The sequence below is a fragment of the Serinus canaria genome, chromosome 20, assembly GCF_022539315.1.
Source record: "Serinus canaria isolate serCan28SL12 chromosome 20, serCan2020, whole genome shotgun sequence".
Taxonomy (NCBI): Eukaryota; Metazoa; Chordata; class Aves; order Passeriformes; family Fringillidae; genus Serinus; species Serinus canaria.
Genome location: NC_066333.1, coordinates 5,550,175 through 5,566,075, shown reverse-complemented (window position 1 = coordinate 5,566,075; position 15,901 = coordinate 5,550,175). Strand labels below are relative to the sequence as shown.

Below are 15,901 nucleotides of genomic sequence, written 5' to 3'. Positions count from 1 at the left end.
CATTTCAGCATTGCTGGAGCCTTGGCCTTGGAAATGGGGGCTCGTTTCCCGCATGTGGGGAGATTTCCCTTCCTAATTGCAAATGTCTGCCAAGTAGAAAAGGGTCTGGTTGCTGTGAGGCAGTGGAGGATGGGAGAACAACAGAGGTGTTGATGAACATGGGAGGGTTACATCGCCTTCCCAAAAAATCTGCTCTGTGGATTTCATTTCTGCTCCAGTCCTTAATGCTGGGAAAAGCCTTGTGCATCTGCTCTGCTGGGGCTGAGTCTGTCAGGGTATTGTAGGCATGAGGCTGGGAACAAAATGGGAAAAAACCCCCCATGTTGAATGTAAAATGTCATTGATTTCTTTCTCTATTTTTTTTTTCTATTTTTCTTCTAATTTAATCAAATCCCTACTGGGTTGTAAATTCCAAATGTGAATGGGAAATAATCTCACCAGTACAATAATTAGCATGTAACCAGCAGATGAAGAAAACCCAAACTGCTGAGCTGATTGGTGAATGCTGACTGTTTTTCGAATTAATTTCAATAATCACATCTCCCATTAAAAACAAGACGGGGTGGGGAGGAAGTCTTAAATTTTCGTCAAGCTCAATGTAGCGAAAAATGGTATGTGCAGTGTAGCTGTTCTGCATGTGATTAGAAAAAAGAGCTGAGGGAGGTTCTTGGATCTGAATTAGCAACAAAGTATTGCTAATTTTACAACCAAGTAGCTCAATTTCACCTGTCTTTTTGGGAAGAGAAATAGAACTGTAAGTCAAATATCCATAATTTTATGTAGGTGTCTAACAGTAAATAGTCTTCTAGTAGAGGAAAACATTCCCTTGCAGTTGTGCTTTGCTGCAAGATGCAAAAACAAGTCCACTGGAGTAGCAGTGAAATATGGTCATTAGTAGTGAAATATGTTTATGTGCATCCATCCAGCTCCCAAATATTTTGTTCTTGTGCTTTGAAGGGAGAGATGGAAATTGGTGTTTGGTGATTTCAGAGCACTCAGGAGCTGCACACCCTCTTGGCACAGGGATCTGCAGCTCTGCTCTGCCTTCCTCTCCTGCTTTTTTTTTGGCTGGTTCTGCCCCAAAGGTGGGTGGTGTTAGGAGGAAGTAGAAATGCTCTCTTAGCCTTGATAGCTCCATGGTGTCACATGCAGACAGCACAAGGAAAGGTCACCTCTGCAGAGCTGTACCTGGCAGCTGGTCTGATTATGCACCTGAGTTCACAGTCAGGATTAGCAGAGATGATTTTATCTCCTAATGATATCTTTCCCTCTTGGCCATGGCCACCTCCCCCTCAGGGCTTGTTTTCCAACAGCAAAGCACAAGTGATGCTGCTACCAGCTGTTGGACCAGAGCATCACTTTAGAGATGTTTTTTCATTCCAGTTTAAACTCAATTTTAGGAACATTTGTGAAGTTATGATAGAGCTTGGTGCTTGTAGGCTTAAAACTTTTCATTTAGAAGTGCTGGGATGGTTTGCTGAAACCCTAGGCATACAAGAGGTGGGTCCAGGCTGTGCTGCAGTGGTGAGAAATCCTGGAATGTGTGATGGAGCCACCTTTTAATTAATGAAAAATGCTCATTCTGGCATGAAGCTGGTGATCCCATGTGCCCCCTGTTTCCACTGTGGGGAATGACACCTGCCCAGAGCCAGGGCAGTGACAGCCAGGAGGGAGAGCAGGTCCCACAGAGCACCTCTGCTGGGTGGCATTCAGGTCCTCTCCCTCCCAAAGCCTCAGGATATGCTGGAGTGTGATATTATTGCCATATATTATTTTAAAAAACTATTTGAAAAACCCAGGCCAGCCTGTGTGCTTTGAAACAGAATTTATTTTATCAATTCGAGCTTGGTATGCTGTGGGAAGGTCTGCAAGTGGAGCACTATGGGATTTTCTTGGCATGTTTTCCTAATGTTAGAGACTGTCTCAAAGAAGAATCACATTGTTCCATTTCCCCTCCACACTTGATTTGTTTTTTTTTTTTTAAGTTAATGCCAACAGCCCTACAATAACCAGTGATTAAATATGCACATTCTGCATCAGTTTGTTTGGGTTTTTGTGAAAAGCAAGATTTAGCAGGCAATCATGTTATGAGTTATGGATACAAATGTATGTTTTAAACCACCTCACTGATGGCTTTTGCTTTTTGCCTTTTTAAAATGCAATTAATCAAGTCAGGGATTTGAAAAAAAAATCAAATAGAGACTGAGAAAAGTCATTTGAGGTGAGTAAACAAGTTGGCTTTTTTGTTTAATGAAAGCTCAAAAAATGGCACACTGCCACTGTGTATGTTAAGGGTACCTTAAATACAGAGTGTCCTTCAGTGCTGACAGGCATCCCAAACACCTTTTATAATAAACCTCTAATTATAGCTTAGTGACTTTGTAGGTTCTCTGGATCAGCTTGGGAATACTGCACCAAAATCAGGGAGAACATTTATATTTTCTGTGTCTTATGTGTGAACCAGATTCAGAGCTGGACTTGGTGAGTGTGGTACAGAGTGATGTATTTATGGTGTGTTAGAGAGTTGTGCTCGCTGCTTCATGATGCAATTTTGGGGTTAAACTCTGCATTTTGGGAACTACTTCCTGCCTGCAGCAGTGTTGATTCCCAAATCCAGACCCCAGCTGAGCTGGTTGGAAAGGGGTGGGCTGGTGGCCAGTGCCTGCAGCCCATTGCTGCCTCTTGGGGCTCCTGGATTACAGCCCAGCACTCAGAACCAGAGACTTCAGTGGAAACCTCGCCTTCTTAAAGGGAAACAAAACCTCCAGAGCTTTGTGGCTGTGGAGAAAAGCTGGAAAATGGGAATTCTTGGGCAGAGAGTGGTAGGGAGATCCATCAGCCTGGTTGTTTCCCAGTGTCCCAGACTGGGAACAGTGCCATGGGGTCCCGGGCTTGACTTTTGGCTATAGAAGTTGGCATGGCAGACACTGCTAGGTTGGTTCTTTTCTCCTCTGTTTGTTTCTTCCCTCCTTCATTTTAATACTGTCTCCTGGGAGATTCCAGCTGAAGTCTATTAATTGCTGAGATGTTTCTTTTCCCCTGTGCCATGAATGCTGGGTCCAGTTTGGCCATGGGTTGTTTCTGGCACGAAGGGAGGAGCAGCAGGACAGAGGAGCTGTGCTTGTGTTGGGTGTGTGTCTGTCTGTCCTGCACTGGTGCCCTGTAGGTGTTACACACTTGTGTTTGGGCTCAGCCACACTTCCACAGCTGGAGCAGCAGAGCCACTGCTGTGTGTCACCGAGGCTTGTCCCCCCATCAGGAGCTCTGTGTGTCCCCCAGGTTTTGATGGACCTTGCTGAGTCAGTGGGGGGCTTTATTTCTATTTCTCTTGCAAGCCTAAGTTGGAGGTTTGTGACATGGCTGATCTGATGCTAAAGGATAGCTTTGGACAGCTTTCTGTTGGTCTAAAAACTCTTGGAGAGGTCTGGGAAGTTGCCCCCCAAAAAGTAGTCACCAGTGGGACACCGCAAAATCCTGAGGATGGATCAAATCAAGTGATAATTCATCAAAGGTTCCTTCTGCTTGATCATCAGTTCTTGAAAATCTGGATCACTTTGCCCTCCTACTTGAGAGATTTTCTCCAGAATTGTACATTTTTTCCCCATCCTGATCAATCTGAGGTCCTCATGCCCCCAGGACATGGAACTTCTCTTATGCTGCTGCTCCCTGCAACTCCCTGTAGGGGCATCTTTTCTCTCTCCAAGTATTTTGGAGATCATGATAAAATTGCAAGGCTTTGGCAGTGCCCGTTTGGGTGCTATTTGTGTGCCAAGCCCTGCTGAATACATCTTTTATCACAGATTTGTAACAGTAGCTGTTGGAGGGGAGCTTCACGGGAGAAGTGCTTTCAGAAGAATGCTTTTGTAAGGGAACACTGTCCTAAAAAAGAAAAAAGAAAAAAGGACCTTGCAGACAAAAAAGAAAAATCCCAACATTTTTCATGTTCTAAAATTTGCCCATTAATTTGGGTGAATCAGGTTTTGCTTCCATTTCTAGACAATTTTGTCTGTCCTCTTTGTACAAGTAAGCACTGTTATGCTCCAGGCATTTTTTGGGGAGGGGAAAAAAAAAAAAAAAGACATTTAGGTTCAACTAAGAAATTCCAGAATCCTTGTTTTGTGTAACTGTCCCCAGGCTGAGCCCCAGCCAGGTCCCTGCAGGAGCTGGCACTGGGACCCAGCTGGCACTTTGCTCAGGCTGGCCCCATTCGTGGTGTGCAGAGCAAACAGGGAGGATGGATCTGTTCTTCTGGCCCATCTTAATAGCAGAATTCCAGGAGAAGAAGGGGCAGGAGGGTTTCTGAGCAGGAGATGGAGTAGTAATGGAGGAGGTGCAGCCTCTGGGACAGGGCTCTGGTGTGCTCAGCTCTTGTCTCTGCTGGGGTGCCACTGATGGTCCCTTTGTGGCCACTGCAGAGTTGAGCTGTGTCTCTGCAGGAGCCGTGTATTTCTCAATGGCACAAACATAAAGCTTGTCCTCCCACGTTTGCCTCACAATTATCAGTGCTTTTCCTTTAATAAAAGGATTTTTCATGGGAAAACTGGCCTTCAAATCACACCAGTGTCCAAAAGTGTTCTGGCTGCTGAGCATCCCCTCTCCAAGGAGGAGGGACACAGCTCTGTGCTCCATTTCCAGTTTTGGTTTGGACTATCATGTGTTGTTCTTAAGTAGCCATTTACTCTCCTTCCCATCTCTCTGGCACAGGAGCAAGAGAATAAAACATTAAAAAAGGAATGTGATTATAATCCTGTAAAAACTGTCAGAGGAATTTGGCAGTGGTTGCAGCCTGGGAGTGTAATACATAATATTATATTCATTTTTTAAAGTGATTAGATTTCAAGCTGACAGTTTAAATGACAAGTCACCTTAAAAAGATATAATGGACAGTGTAAGACTGTCAGTGTGGTTTTTTCTTTGCTAACTGTGGAGTTTTCAAGGTCTGTGCACCCCAAAAAAATAGGAAGCATTGGTTTTTGGCAAGCTGCATGTGGAAGCTGTGAGCAATGAGGTCCCTTGTATTAATAATTTGTATTATAATAGCATTGTCACTGCTGGCTCCCAGGCTTTTTTTATCCCTCAGTTAATGGCAGGGCTGCCTGTCAAAGGGAATGTTTTTTGGAAAAAACTTATTTTTGCTTTTGTTGTCTCTTTGCTCCCACAAAACTGTGAATGGCACCAGCAACTGCAGCTGGGAGGGGCTGGAGATAAGGGCAGAGGAACTGTTCAGCCATGTTATTGAATGTATTGACAGTTTAAATGTGGTATTCAGCATGGGAAGCAGATCCCGAGGGACTGACAGAGTTCCCCATCCCAGAATATCTCAGCAGGAGCTGAAGCTGAAGATGCCAAAACCTCCAGGCAGTGCAGGAATGGAGCCACAGCTTCCCACATCCTGCTGTAGGCCTGGGATTTTTGGATGAAAGGGAAACCAGTGCTCTTCTGTTTCCTCAACTGGAAAATCACACAGATGATCAAAGCCCCATCAGCCTTGAATAAAACATGGAACAAAGTGATGATTACTGCTCTCAAATAATAGATTAAATTATAATTTAATCTAATAATAGTTAAATTTGTTAATAGTAAATTTATTGTTATAATTAAATAGTTAATAATAGTTAAATTTATTTAATAATAATTAAATTTATTTCTTTGTGTGGTTCTGAGAGCATCCTTTGGGTTAGTGAGATGAAAATGGGAGGAGTGGGAGTCTGTTGTTTCCTTTTTTTGGATGAGAAGCTGATTATCATTTGCTGACTTTCAATGCTCCATGTTGTATACACCTGTTGGGTTGTTTTTAAACCCAACCTGAATAGGATTTGTAATTTGTAAAACTTTGCAATAGGATTTTTTAGCATCATGGGAATATTCCATAATTCCTTCTTTTTGCAATGGAAAAAATTATTCCAGTAGACATGGATTGGACCATGCTCTGCTTGTAAATTCTTGGGGGCTGGGCATAAAACTCAGCTGAAAATAAACATCAGCATCAGGAGTGGTATAGTGCAGAAGGATGGGGGAAAGTGTCCTTGTCTGGTTCTGGCAGGAGAGAGGAGAGGTTGGCTGGAGGAGATCCAGACAGTTGTAAGGAGATTGACTGGAAGTCTAGAAATCCCTGGTCTGAACAAACCTGAGCTGTTTGGCTCTAGATGGGAGAAGAGCAAGGCAGGAAAAGCATCTCCAGGTGCCTGAAAGGGAAGGGGGGGGGTTGATCTCTGTGTCCACAGCAGGAAGAGAAAGAGGTCACAGTCCTAAAATTGTAGAGAAAAAAGTTCAGATTAAATAATGGGCAAGATTAAGGCAGTAAGTATCAAGAGGCTGAAAGTAACAACAGGATTTGATGGTCTGAAGAGCTTGAGGAGCATCAGTTGTCAGAGGTTAAAATAACTTGGAAATATCTTTCTGATATATCTCGATGGTCATTGATGCATGAGGAAGGTGCAGTTCATTCCCCTGCAGTGGGAGTTGTCCTGGGCTCCCTTCCCTCCTGGCCTGGAGTGGTGAGGCTGGAGAAGGTTGTTTTTGGTCTCAAATAAGCAAGAGATGAGAAATGATGTTCTGTGGCTTAAATTTTCAGGCACTTAAAAAAGATTGAATTGACTAAACATAATGTAAGTTTGCATGCCTCCCTACAAAAGCAGATGTTGCCCAGAAATATTTTATGCTCTTTGGTTCTGAAATTGAATGTTATGGACATTAAATTGTACAACTTGTCTCTCTCAGGATCTTTTCCAGGATGCTGGTTCACTTGAGTTGGAACAGACAGAGAGGAGAGTGAATGATATTGCCTTTAGTGCAGCTATTTCTCTTTAAAGAAATATCAGTGAAGTCAAGTTCCCAGCTCTGTAAATACTGGAGAAATAGAAACAGCCACTTTAGAGATCCTGAATGGTAACTTGTCAGTCCTTTAATTGCACCTTGGGGTTGGTAACTTTTTAAAATCAGTGTTCCACGAGCAGCAGAGGCTGCAGGGCCAGACAGTCTCTGCTGGGCAGTGTCAGAAGGTGTCACATGTCTGAGAAGTTTCCTTCAGCTCCATGTGGACACCTCAGGAAGGTGCCCATCTCTGCCAAAGCTGAGATCTTGCAAAGTGTCTTCACAGCTCAGCTATTTCCTAGTTCTGAGAGCTGCAAGAAAAGGTGAAGCATCCCTCAAAGCATCCCCTTTGGAGACTGGTGAGCAGGGAAATTGTTTTTGTGTTTTTCTGTATTGTTTTGTTTTTCCTCAACCCAACCTCTCTGAGGACAGGGAGGTGGGCTTGGGGCTGCTGTGTCTGTTTGTGTGAGTCTCAGGGTGAACCAGGCTTTGCTCTGCAAGGAGGCTTTATTCTGGGACAGCCTAGTTCCCTTTTCAGTCATGTCAAAAAAAACCATCCCAAAAGAGAGCAAGAAGATCTGTTAAGATCCCAAAAGAGAGCTAACAGCTGTTAAAAAAAAATCTGAGTGTGTGTTGAATTTGCTATTTGGGGAAGATATTCTCCATTCTGGAACTGTGTGCAGGTTTGAGCTGCTCAGTTAAGCCTTGGGAAGCTGAAAGGACAGCAGTGCGATGGTAATGATGGCTGTGGTTCTGGCAGACACTGCAAATAACTGAGACAGAAGGACCTCAGTGTATCTTGGCTGTTGGATGCTGGGATTTTAATATCTGAAAGAAGTTAGGGAAAAAAGCATGCCTTGGTTGTCCTTGTTGCTGTTCCAGTTTCAGTGATAAGCAGCTGAGCTGTTTGCATGTTCTGCTCTGAGGAAACCCCAGTCGCTGCCCTCCCGCCCCAGCCCCCTCTGTGTTATTCTTCTTGAAGCAGCAATTCCAGGGAATTCAAGGAGGAGCTGCCAGGGTAATCATGGCTCATGGTGCCAAATTTGCAGGGGCTTTACTCCATATTTCAGAACGAGGTTTTGGAAGACTCAGATTTATCTCTGCCTCCAGCTTAAGTTTCTATTTAAGCCACCTTTAATTTCTTGAAGCGCGAAGCTGTTCTGACTGCTGTGATCGAGGTCACTCTTTAATTTAGGTACTCCAAGGAATGTAAAATCTTGTTTGCTGAAGTCTTAGGCATATGCTGAATCCCTAAAGGAGTGTGTGAAGGATATTAAATGCACCATGGCAGAGAGAGAGGAGCAGCACTGTTAGAGGAGGAGGAATGGCAGATAAGCAGTGGGGCCATGCTGTTATCACTCAGTTTGGGAAGTGCTGGGGTTGTGCAAGTCCATATAGGACATTTACACAAATTTCTGGAATAAAAACCCACTCCATCAGCAGTCTACTATTTGTTTCTTATTATATGTTAGATTTTTTCTGGCACAGCAAAGTTTGTCACCTGTTGTGTCAAGGTCTCGGCATTCCATGTTGGGATCTTTCCAAGTGTGCTGAAACCTGATTGGTTAGGGGTAAGCCTTCCCTTCATTTCAGGGGAGGAAAAAAAAAAAGAAAAGTGAGGAAAAAAGAAAAAACTGTGGCATCTAGCAGGCATTTAAAGCATTTTTTCTTGTTCCCTCAAGTCTTGTGATTTGCCAGACTTAGGCCTCCTGATTTTTCTCCCCTCTGGTTCTGGGCTTGCTTTGCTTTTCCTGTGAATTAAATTGGGAGAATAATGTACAGCAAATAATTTATCACAAATAACATTGAGCAGTCAGTACTGCAGGTCTGGAGAAAGCTTTCTCCAAGCATGGCTCTGCAGCAGAGAACATTGGGACACCTGAGTGCTTAGTGAGGGAAAACCTTTGTGTCCTTCTACCCTTGTCCAATTACTTTGCTTTTTTAATTTTTTTTTAATCCTGCTGAGTTTTGTTTGTAAAATTACAGCCACAGTGAAAATTTCTTGTCTGCAGGATGTTGGGTGGGTTTGGGGAGCCCTTTCCTGAGTTGTAATGCAGTTATTTGGTGAAATCTCTCTGTGCCACTTACTTATATAATCCAAGAAATGCAACAGTTGTGTGCAAAGTGTGTGGTCAGCAGGATCCAACCTGAGCAGCAGACCAGTGGGGCTCTGGCAGGGAACTTTAGGGACTGGAACTGGCTGAAGCACAGGGACAGTTCACAGAATCATAGAATCACAGGATGGTTTGGGTTGGGAGGGACCTTAAAGATCACATAGTTCCAGCCCTCCTGCCACTGGGAATGGGACACTTGGGACATACTGCTGGGAGAGGAGGACCTGTCACAACAAACAACTTTAAATTTTCCTTTACTTGTGCAATCACAACCTAATTTTCCTGGTTTTCATCCTTGTTCCAAGCTCTGGCTCACCTTTTTCCAGGGTGACTCTTTGTTTTTCAATATGTTTTCTCCCCTGGTCTGAACTTAATCCCAGAAATCCACTTGGCTGCTTATCTCTTTAGATAGTAAAGTTTAGAAATTAGGAAATACATGGAGCTGGCTCTGCTGCTTCTCCAGTAGTGAGGGAACAGGGATTGGATGGCAGTGGGGGGAAATGAGGGGAGAAAAGAAGGCCACAGCTATGAGCAGAGCTGCTTGTTATATTTAGCTGCTGCTGTGGCAGTGGCAGTCAGGGTGCTGTGGTTGCTGCTCTAAATATGTTCTGGCCAGTTGAGGTTTCCAGCCCTGTAATGGTCCAAGTCCACAGGGAGCTGGGCAGCAGTGTCACTGGCTTCCAGCACACTGCAGCTGGGGGATTGCTTTCACTGGGTTCAGGGCTTGGTGATTAATTCAGCAAATTTGGGAAACTTCTGATAAATAATGTCTTTACTAATTGAGAGGGAGAAAAAAACCCCAAGTATGGGTGTTTAGGATGCTTCAGTGGGGATGTACTGTGGGAGCATGGCAGGGTGGACACCTCAAACTGATCAGTGTTTTATTTTTGCTTTTAGCCTTTGCTCACCAAAGGCTGCCTTCTCCTTTAGGGGTGCAGCAGTAACTTTTGGTATCATGTCTTCTCTTCCAGCCCTGAATCCTGGTGCTACTGAGGCAACTGCAGGCACTTTAAAGATGTGGCTGAGCACAGAGGAGGGGCAGGAGAACGACAGGCTCAGGACATGGTCCCTCGAGCAGGTAGGACACTGCTGTCACCTCGGGTGCTGTGTGTGATGTGAAACCTTCTGTCCTGTGCAGCCTGGACAGGGAAATGTGGTATATTCCAGTGTCACAGAGATCTCTGTGCAGGCTGCTGGAGCCTGATGGCTGAAGGAAATGATCCTGCAGTGACTGGCTCTGCTGCCTTGAGAGCAGGGACTGCTCTGTGGTCAGATCAAGCTTGGCTTATGCTTCCAGGTGTCCCTGAGAAGGGGGAAATTTTTATTTTCTTTGCTTTTGGATATCACTCCTTGAACAAAGCAGAGTACAGATAGCCTGTGTGTTTGTACTTTTCTCCTGGCTGGCTCCTCTATCTGTGTGCTAGTTGCTGATTTACTTTATTTCCATATCACTTAATAAATATCCATCTGTCCCATGGTGTGGATGAAGGGTCAGGAGAGCAATGCTTTTTCCCTTTGGCTTCTGGGGATGGAAGAAGTGTGCTTGGAAATAACACTCCAGTTTTCCATTACACTGTTCCAGGCTTTTGAAGAAGAAATTGGGTCTCATAGCAGAGCCAAGCCATTTTATTTGTACAAAAAGTAAGCTCCATGGTTGAACATTAGTGAGCAGACTGGCAGGGAATTTGTTCACCCAGTTCATGGCTGTGTGATAAATGACAGTGTCCCTGTGGAAATGGGGATTTTCAAACCCTGGAGTGGTTCCTACCCAGCTTGTGCCACATCTGGAGACTGCTTGTTTCTAGACTTTATTAAATAATCAGCGTTGGGAGTACAGTAACTGGGCTGATGCTGTTTGCTGCAGCTTTCCTGACACACTTCCAGTTCTCTAGCCTGTTAAACTGGTACGAATAAACTAAAGCACCCTGCTGAAGCATGTGATGTGCTGGGATACACGTGCACCCTCAGCCCCCTGAGAGCTGTCCTCCTTGGAGTTCCCTCCATTAATTGCATCTAGGTGGGTCCTCAAAACCTCATGGCAGTAATTGTGCAAATGCAGTGAACATTGTGGCTGGCTGGTTGTCTGGCTATTATAAACAGGGAATTTTGCAGGAGGAATAGGGTGAAGCTTTGGTAGCTTTGCTCTGCCTTTGTAAACAGAGTCAGTCTCTTAGGAGGGAGAGTAGGGAGAAGGGCATTACATTTTATATCCCTTGGTATCTGCCATGGAAATACAGCAATAATGGAACTGGATGGTTCATGTGGAAGGTGTCTGGGTAAATAAGAAGGATTCCTCTGTGCTCCATCTGCAGAAAAAGACATTGTTCATTACTGAAGGGCCAGCACCCAGAGATGGCTTGTGGCCTTGTAGCAGTGTGCCATCCTCCCTGCAAGCTCATGGTCCTGTGCTGGCCCACAGGGGCTTTTCAGTATCTTCTCAGGGAGCTTTAAGAACCAAGCTGAGGATCTTTGCTGCAGAAGTTGGCTCCTTTCTCTCTGCTCCTCCTTTTCCCCCACCCTCCTGTGGTGTCCTCTCCCTCCCAATTCATTTGTTTTTAAAACGATTGTGCCATTGTGTGCATCAATACGTGCATGGCCTGTCTTGTTTTTCTCTTGGCCTGAAAGTGCAAAGCAAATCTGTTTATGGTTTTGGTGAGCTAATTCTTCCCCACCCTAGATTTTTAAATAGACTCTTTCTTTACCAAGCTTGCAGAGCTTGCAGGATGTATTGAAGTAATGGGAAAAATATGTTGTGTGTTAACCTTCCTTTTTTGTAAAACTTTATTTACAAGACCCTATTCCTGGCAGTGCATCTGGGAAGTGAATATCTGGATGCTGGAGAAAGTAGAAGACTTTGAAATAGCAAAATGGGCATTTAATGCTTTTGGGGAGGAAATGTTTCGAGTTTTCCACTCTCAGCGCTTGCATTGTGAAGCAAAGTCTAGTGAGCTGTGCTCAGTTGTCCCTTTAATTATTTATCTTTGCCTGCAAATCCCAATTTCTGGGCTTGGCTGCTCCCTGGGCTGTCTGTTACCTTCAAACAGGCTGCTCCAAGGCAGCTTCTGACCCAGACCTTGCAGCTGAAGGTAAGAGCAGCAAGGAATGCTCTTGGCCTGTAAATAGTGCCTTGGATTAAGGGCTTGGTATGTCACTGGTGTGTTGGAAATGTTATTTTTGCCTCTTGATTTCATCCTTCCTGCAAATCAATCTCAGACCTGTCTGTTTAGGTTAACAGCCTTCTCTGCATCCTTGTGGGGGTTGCAGAGCTCTGTGTGCAGCATTTTCAGCAGGGTGTTCTGGCTGCTGGAGGCAGAGCTCAGCTCTGCTGTGGGAGCACTGCAGGAGCCCCAGGGACACCCCTGGCCATGATGCCTGGCTGCTGGCTTCCTTCCCAGCCCTTGTGCTGCCTCTTTCCTGTAGCCTGCCCTCCTACAGCACCTCCTCACCTCCAACCTGGCTGCGAGTCATTTCTAGTGAAAACTCTGAGATGCTTGTGGCTGGCCATGGGCAGCCACTCTGTGTGTAGCCTGGTGTAGGGTTGGCCATGGCAGCAGGGCTGGACTAAGATGATCTTTAAGGTCCCTTCCAATGCAAACCATTCTGTGATTCTATGGCCATTACGTGTGCAAATGCACTTCTCCAGCCCCAGTTCTGTAGGGTTTGGCTCAGGCCTCTGGGTACTCCTGTAACATAAATAAGCAGGAGTAGGATTTCAAAGCAAGCAAATTTTTGACATAGTTGATGTCACGCCTCTTCAGCCCCGTGTTCAGGGCCCAAGGAGCTGCAGGCCCACAGCTGCTAGTTTGGTCTTGTTGCTAATAACCCTCTGGAGGTGTTTCTGCTGAGCTGGTTCTTGCAGAGGGCTGAGGGGTTCACCCTGATCTGATGGTGTCAGAGAAGACAGGATCCATGGTGGGAACAACTCGAGCTGCTTTCCCAGAACTGTGTGCCCTGTGTGGAGCTGCAGCCCTGGATGTGCTCCTCACTGGGGTTTGTGGTGTGGAGGGACAGCAAGGACCTCTGGTGAGTAGCCTTAAAGGGCTGGGGCAGGGTTATCCTACTCATGCAGCCCTTCCACCCAGAGCCTCTGCTCTGCCAGTGAAGAACAGATGGGGAAAAGAGATTTCATTTCCTCACCCTGAGAGGTGAATTTTTCACAAGAGTTTCGTTCATCTGCAAAGCTACAGCAGAGCTCAAAGCAAAGAATTCCCCACACAAAGGCTTTGCAAAACAGGATTGTCCTTTGTCCATGGAATTTGGTAGCGTATGGGGCTTCTTTCTGTGACAGAGTCTTAGAAGAGGTGAAGCTCTCTCTCCTTTTTCCTTTTCTCTCTATTAAGCTGGCAGTGTTGGTGCTCCCTAGGAAGGTGATGGCTGGGGGCTGCCACTGACCAGTGCCCGTCAGTCCCCAGGCAGGGCTGCAGCTCTGAGCAAGCCTCTCTTGCCTCCTCTTTTCTTATCTCCCCAATCAGTATGTGTAACTGCAAAGTTTCCCAACTGCAGATCAGGTGGATTGTTCCAAATGCCATTGCATCCTTTTCCATCATTCCTCCCTTCCTACTCTTACTTCTTACTGACCTGTTTGCTCAGGACACATATACAATATCACTGTGACAAATTAAATTGCTTGTACTCAGAAAGATGAGGCCATAAATTGGATGCATCAACTTCTTGGCTAGCCCCAAACTAATAGTTTTGACTCCTGCCCCTCACATTGTATTTTGTGAAAGGCAAATTCCATCCTGCATGTCCCTTTCCAAACCTATTGCCCAACACTTCCACTATTTGTCATCAGCTGAAAGGGATCTGAGCACTGCAGATATCCACAGATGTGGTTTGATTGTCTGTGCTCTTACAAACCACATCTGTCTGTCAGGAGGTTTTGGCTTTGCTGTTCCCCTTTGCAGGGCTTCTCCCTGTGCTGGGGTTTGGGATGTGCAGTGGCTCTGCTGTTCTCTGGTGAGGTGAGCAGTGCCCCAGGAGGGCTCCAAGAGCAGCAGAGCCCCAGGAGCAGCAGTTGGATGCTCCAGAGATGCCTTCAGCCAGCCCTGTCTGGCAGGGGTGCCCTGAGGCTGTGCAAGGCTCCATTGAAGGCTGTGTCCAGTCTCTGTGAGGGGACTGGGGTGTGCTTGAGCAGGTTTTCTTTCTGAAGGGAAAGAACTGTGCCTGTGGCCTGTGAAAGTCTGGATAAAGTCCATTCTATTGTTTTGTACCAACACAAACCGGTGGCACATCAGGTTCAAGGAGAGGCCTGCTGCAGAGGGAGAGGCTTTGGGATGTCTGGCTCAGAGCTAAGGCTCCAATATTCTGTGTCCTCAGAGGTATTTGTGAAAGAGGACACAAATCCAAGGTGAAATGGTGAACCACCCTTCAAACTGTGGACTGGAGGCCACCCTTCAAAACAAAGTGATTCACTGCAGAGGAAAAACAGCTTCTTATTTCCCAGCTTGATCTGGAGCCTTGTAATCACTTTGGTAGTTCAGCTCTCTGCAGCACTGAGGAGTTGTCTGTTCCATGCTGCAAGTTTTCTTTTATTTCCAAAACAGCCCTTTAAGCATGTTGGGCTGTAAGGGATACTTGTAATAATTCCCTCTGCCACTATAATTCAGTGGCAGATCAAAATAGGAGGGTATCTGACTACAGGTGACCCATTAAAGGGTGAATTCTGATAAATAACTAGACTGGGACTCACAAGTCCTGAGTTTAATTACTGACTTTGCTATAAGCTTCCTGTGACCTTGGATGAGTTATTTAAAATTGCTTTGTGCCTCATTTCCCTTTCTGTAACACACTGGTGACAGCATTTCCCTTCCAGCCAGGAGCTGTGGCAGTGGGAAGGTGTCTGTACCCTTTTCCAGAGCAGCTGTGTGAAGAACCTGCATGGACTAGGAAGCATGACCATCTCATGGGCCTCTTTTCTGTTTTCCTGGGGAAAACAGAACAGGATGATCCATTGAAAGGGTTTTACAGGTACCCAGAGAATATGTTCCATTAGGTCCTGGTATAGCTGCACTAGCAAGGTGGTTGCTTCTTGAGCTGTAAATCTTCTTTAGCACTGCTGTCAGCTCTTGAGCTTTAAATTGATGGCCAGTTTGGGCAGAGCAGGTTTCTGGTGCCCCTGTGCTGCCTTTCTGCTTTGAACCTGGGTGAATGCTAAGGAGGGGTGATGGCTTTGGGGATAGAGATGATGGCACATGGTCCTGCTCCCCATGGCAGTGTGCAAAGACACCTTGGGCAGATCATTTCATCTCTCCCTGCTCCTTCCCAGTGTAGGGTAAAGCACTGACCACCCCTTTCCCCACTCCCTAAATGTCAGGAGAAGCTTTCCAGCATGCCTGAAATGTGCTAAAACCTTGTGGTTGGAAGAGCAGACATCTGGGGGGAACAAGGGGCTGCCTGTCTCCCGTGTGCTGCTCTGAAGGCTCCCTGCCATTCCCATGGGATGAGCTGTGGGAAGCCCTCACATGACAGCTGTCCTGGGGGGAGCTGCCTCTGTTTTAGGTACAGCAGAGTTGAGAAGGAGTGATGCTGAGCCTCCTTTGTCCTGGGGGCATGCAGCCCCTCTTCCCTTTGCCATATCCAGGGGTGGATCTGGGGCAGCCACCAGCCTGAGACCCCCACCCTGTGGCAGTGAGTGAGCTCCAGCTGGTGTGGGATGCTGTGGGTGGATGGAAATTATCATCTTTGGGATGTGGCAGAAAATCAGACCTCGTGGTTGGTGGTTGTGGGTGGGAAAATGCTCTTGGGGAGTATCTGATTATCCAGAAATATTAAAAATGCTCTTATCTGTATTTCCCTCTGGTCACACAGCTGGTCCAAGTGGCTTGTGCAGGCTGTTGAGAACCAGAAGTGTGAATTGTGGCCACTCTTTCATCTTTGGTGTGAATATTTCATACGAAATTTCTATCACCTCTGCAAGAGGCATGGCCCAGCAGCTGGAAAAATCCATCCATTTTGGACAGAAGCTTTGCTTT

General features: G+C 45.8%; 1 protein-coding gene across 4 annotated transcripts in view; it reads left to right on the top strand.

Moving 5' to 3' along the window:
* Positions 1 to 15,901, top strand: part of ZHX3 (zinc fingers and homeoboxes 3) — a 41,948-nt gene that overhangs the window by 7,204 nt on the left and 18,843 nt on the right. For 2 of the 4 annotated variants that reach the window (XM_030233136.2, XM_050982081.1), the window contains exon 1: positions 9,408 to 10,005. The gene's annotated coding sequence lies outside the window, so the exon portion shown is untranslated. Of the gene's footprint in view, positions 1 to 9,407; positions 10,006 to 12,737; positions 12,951 to 15,901 lie in introns of those variants that run through there. The other 2 variants (XM_030233130.2, XM_030233135.2) reach the window with 2 other exon arrangements.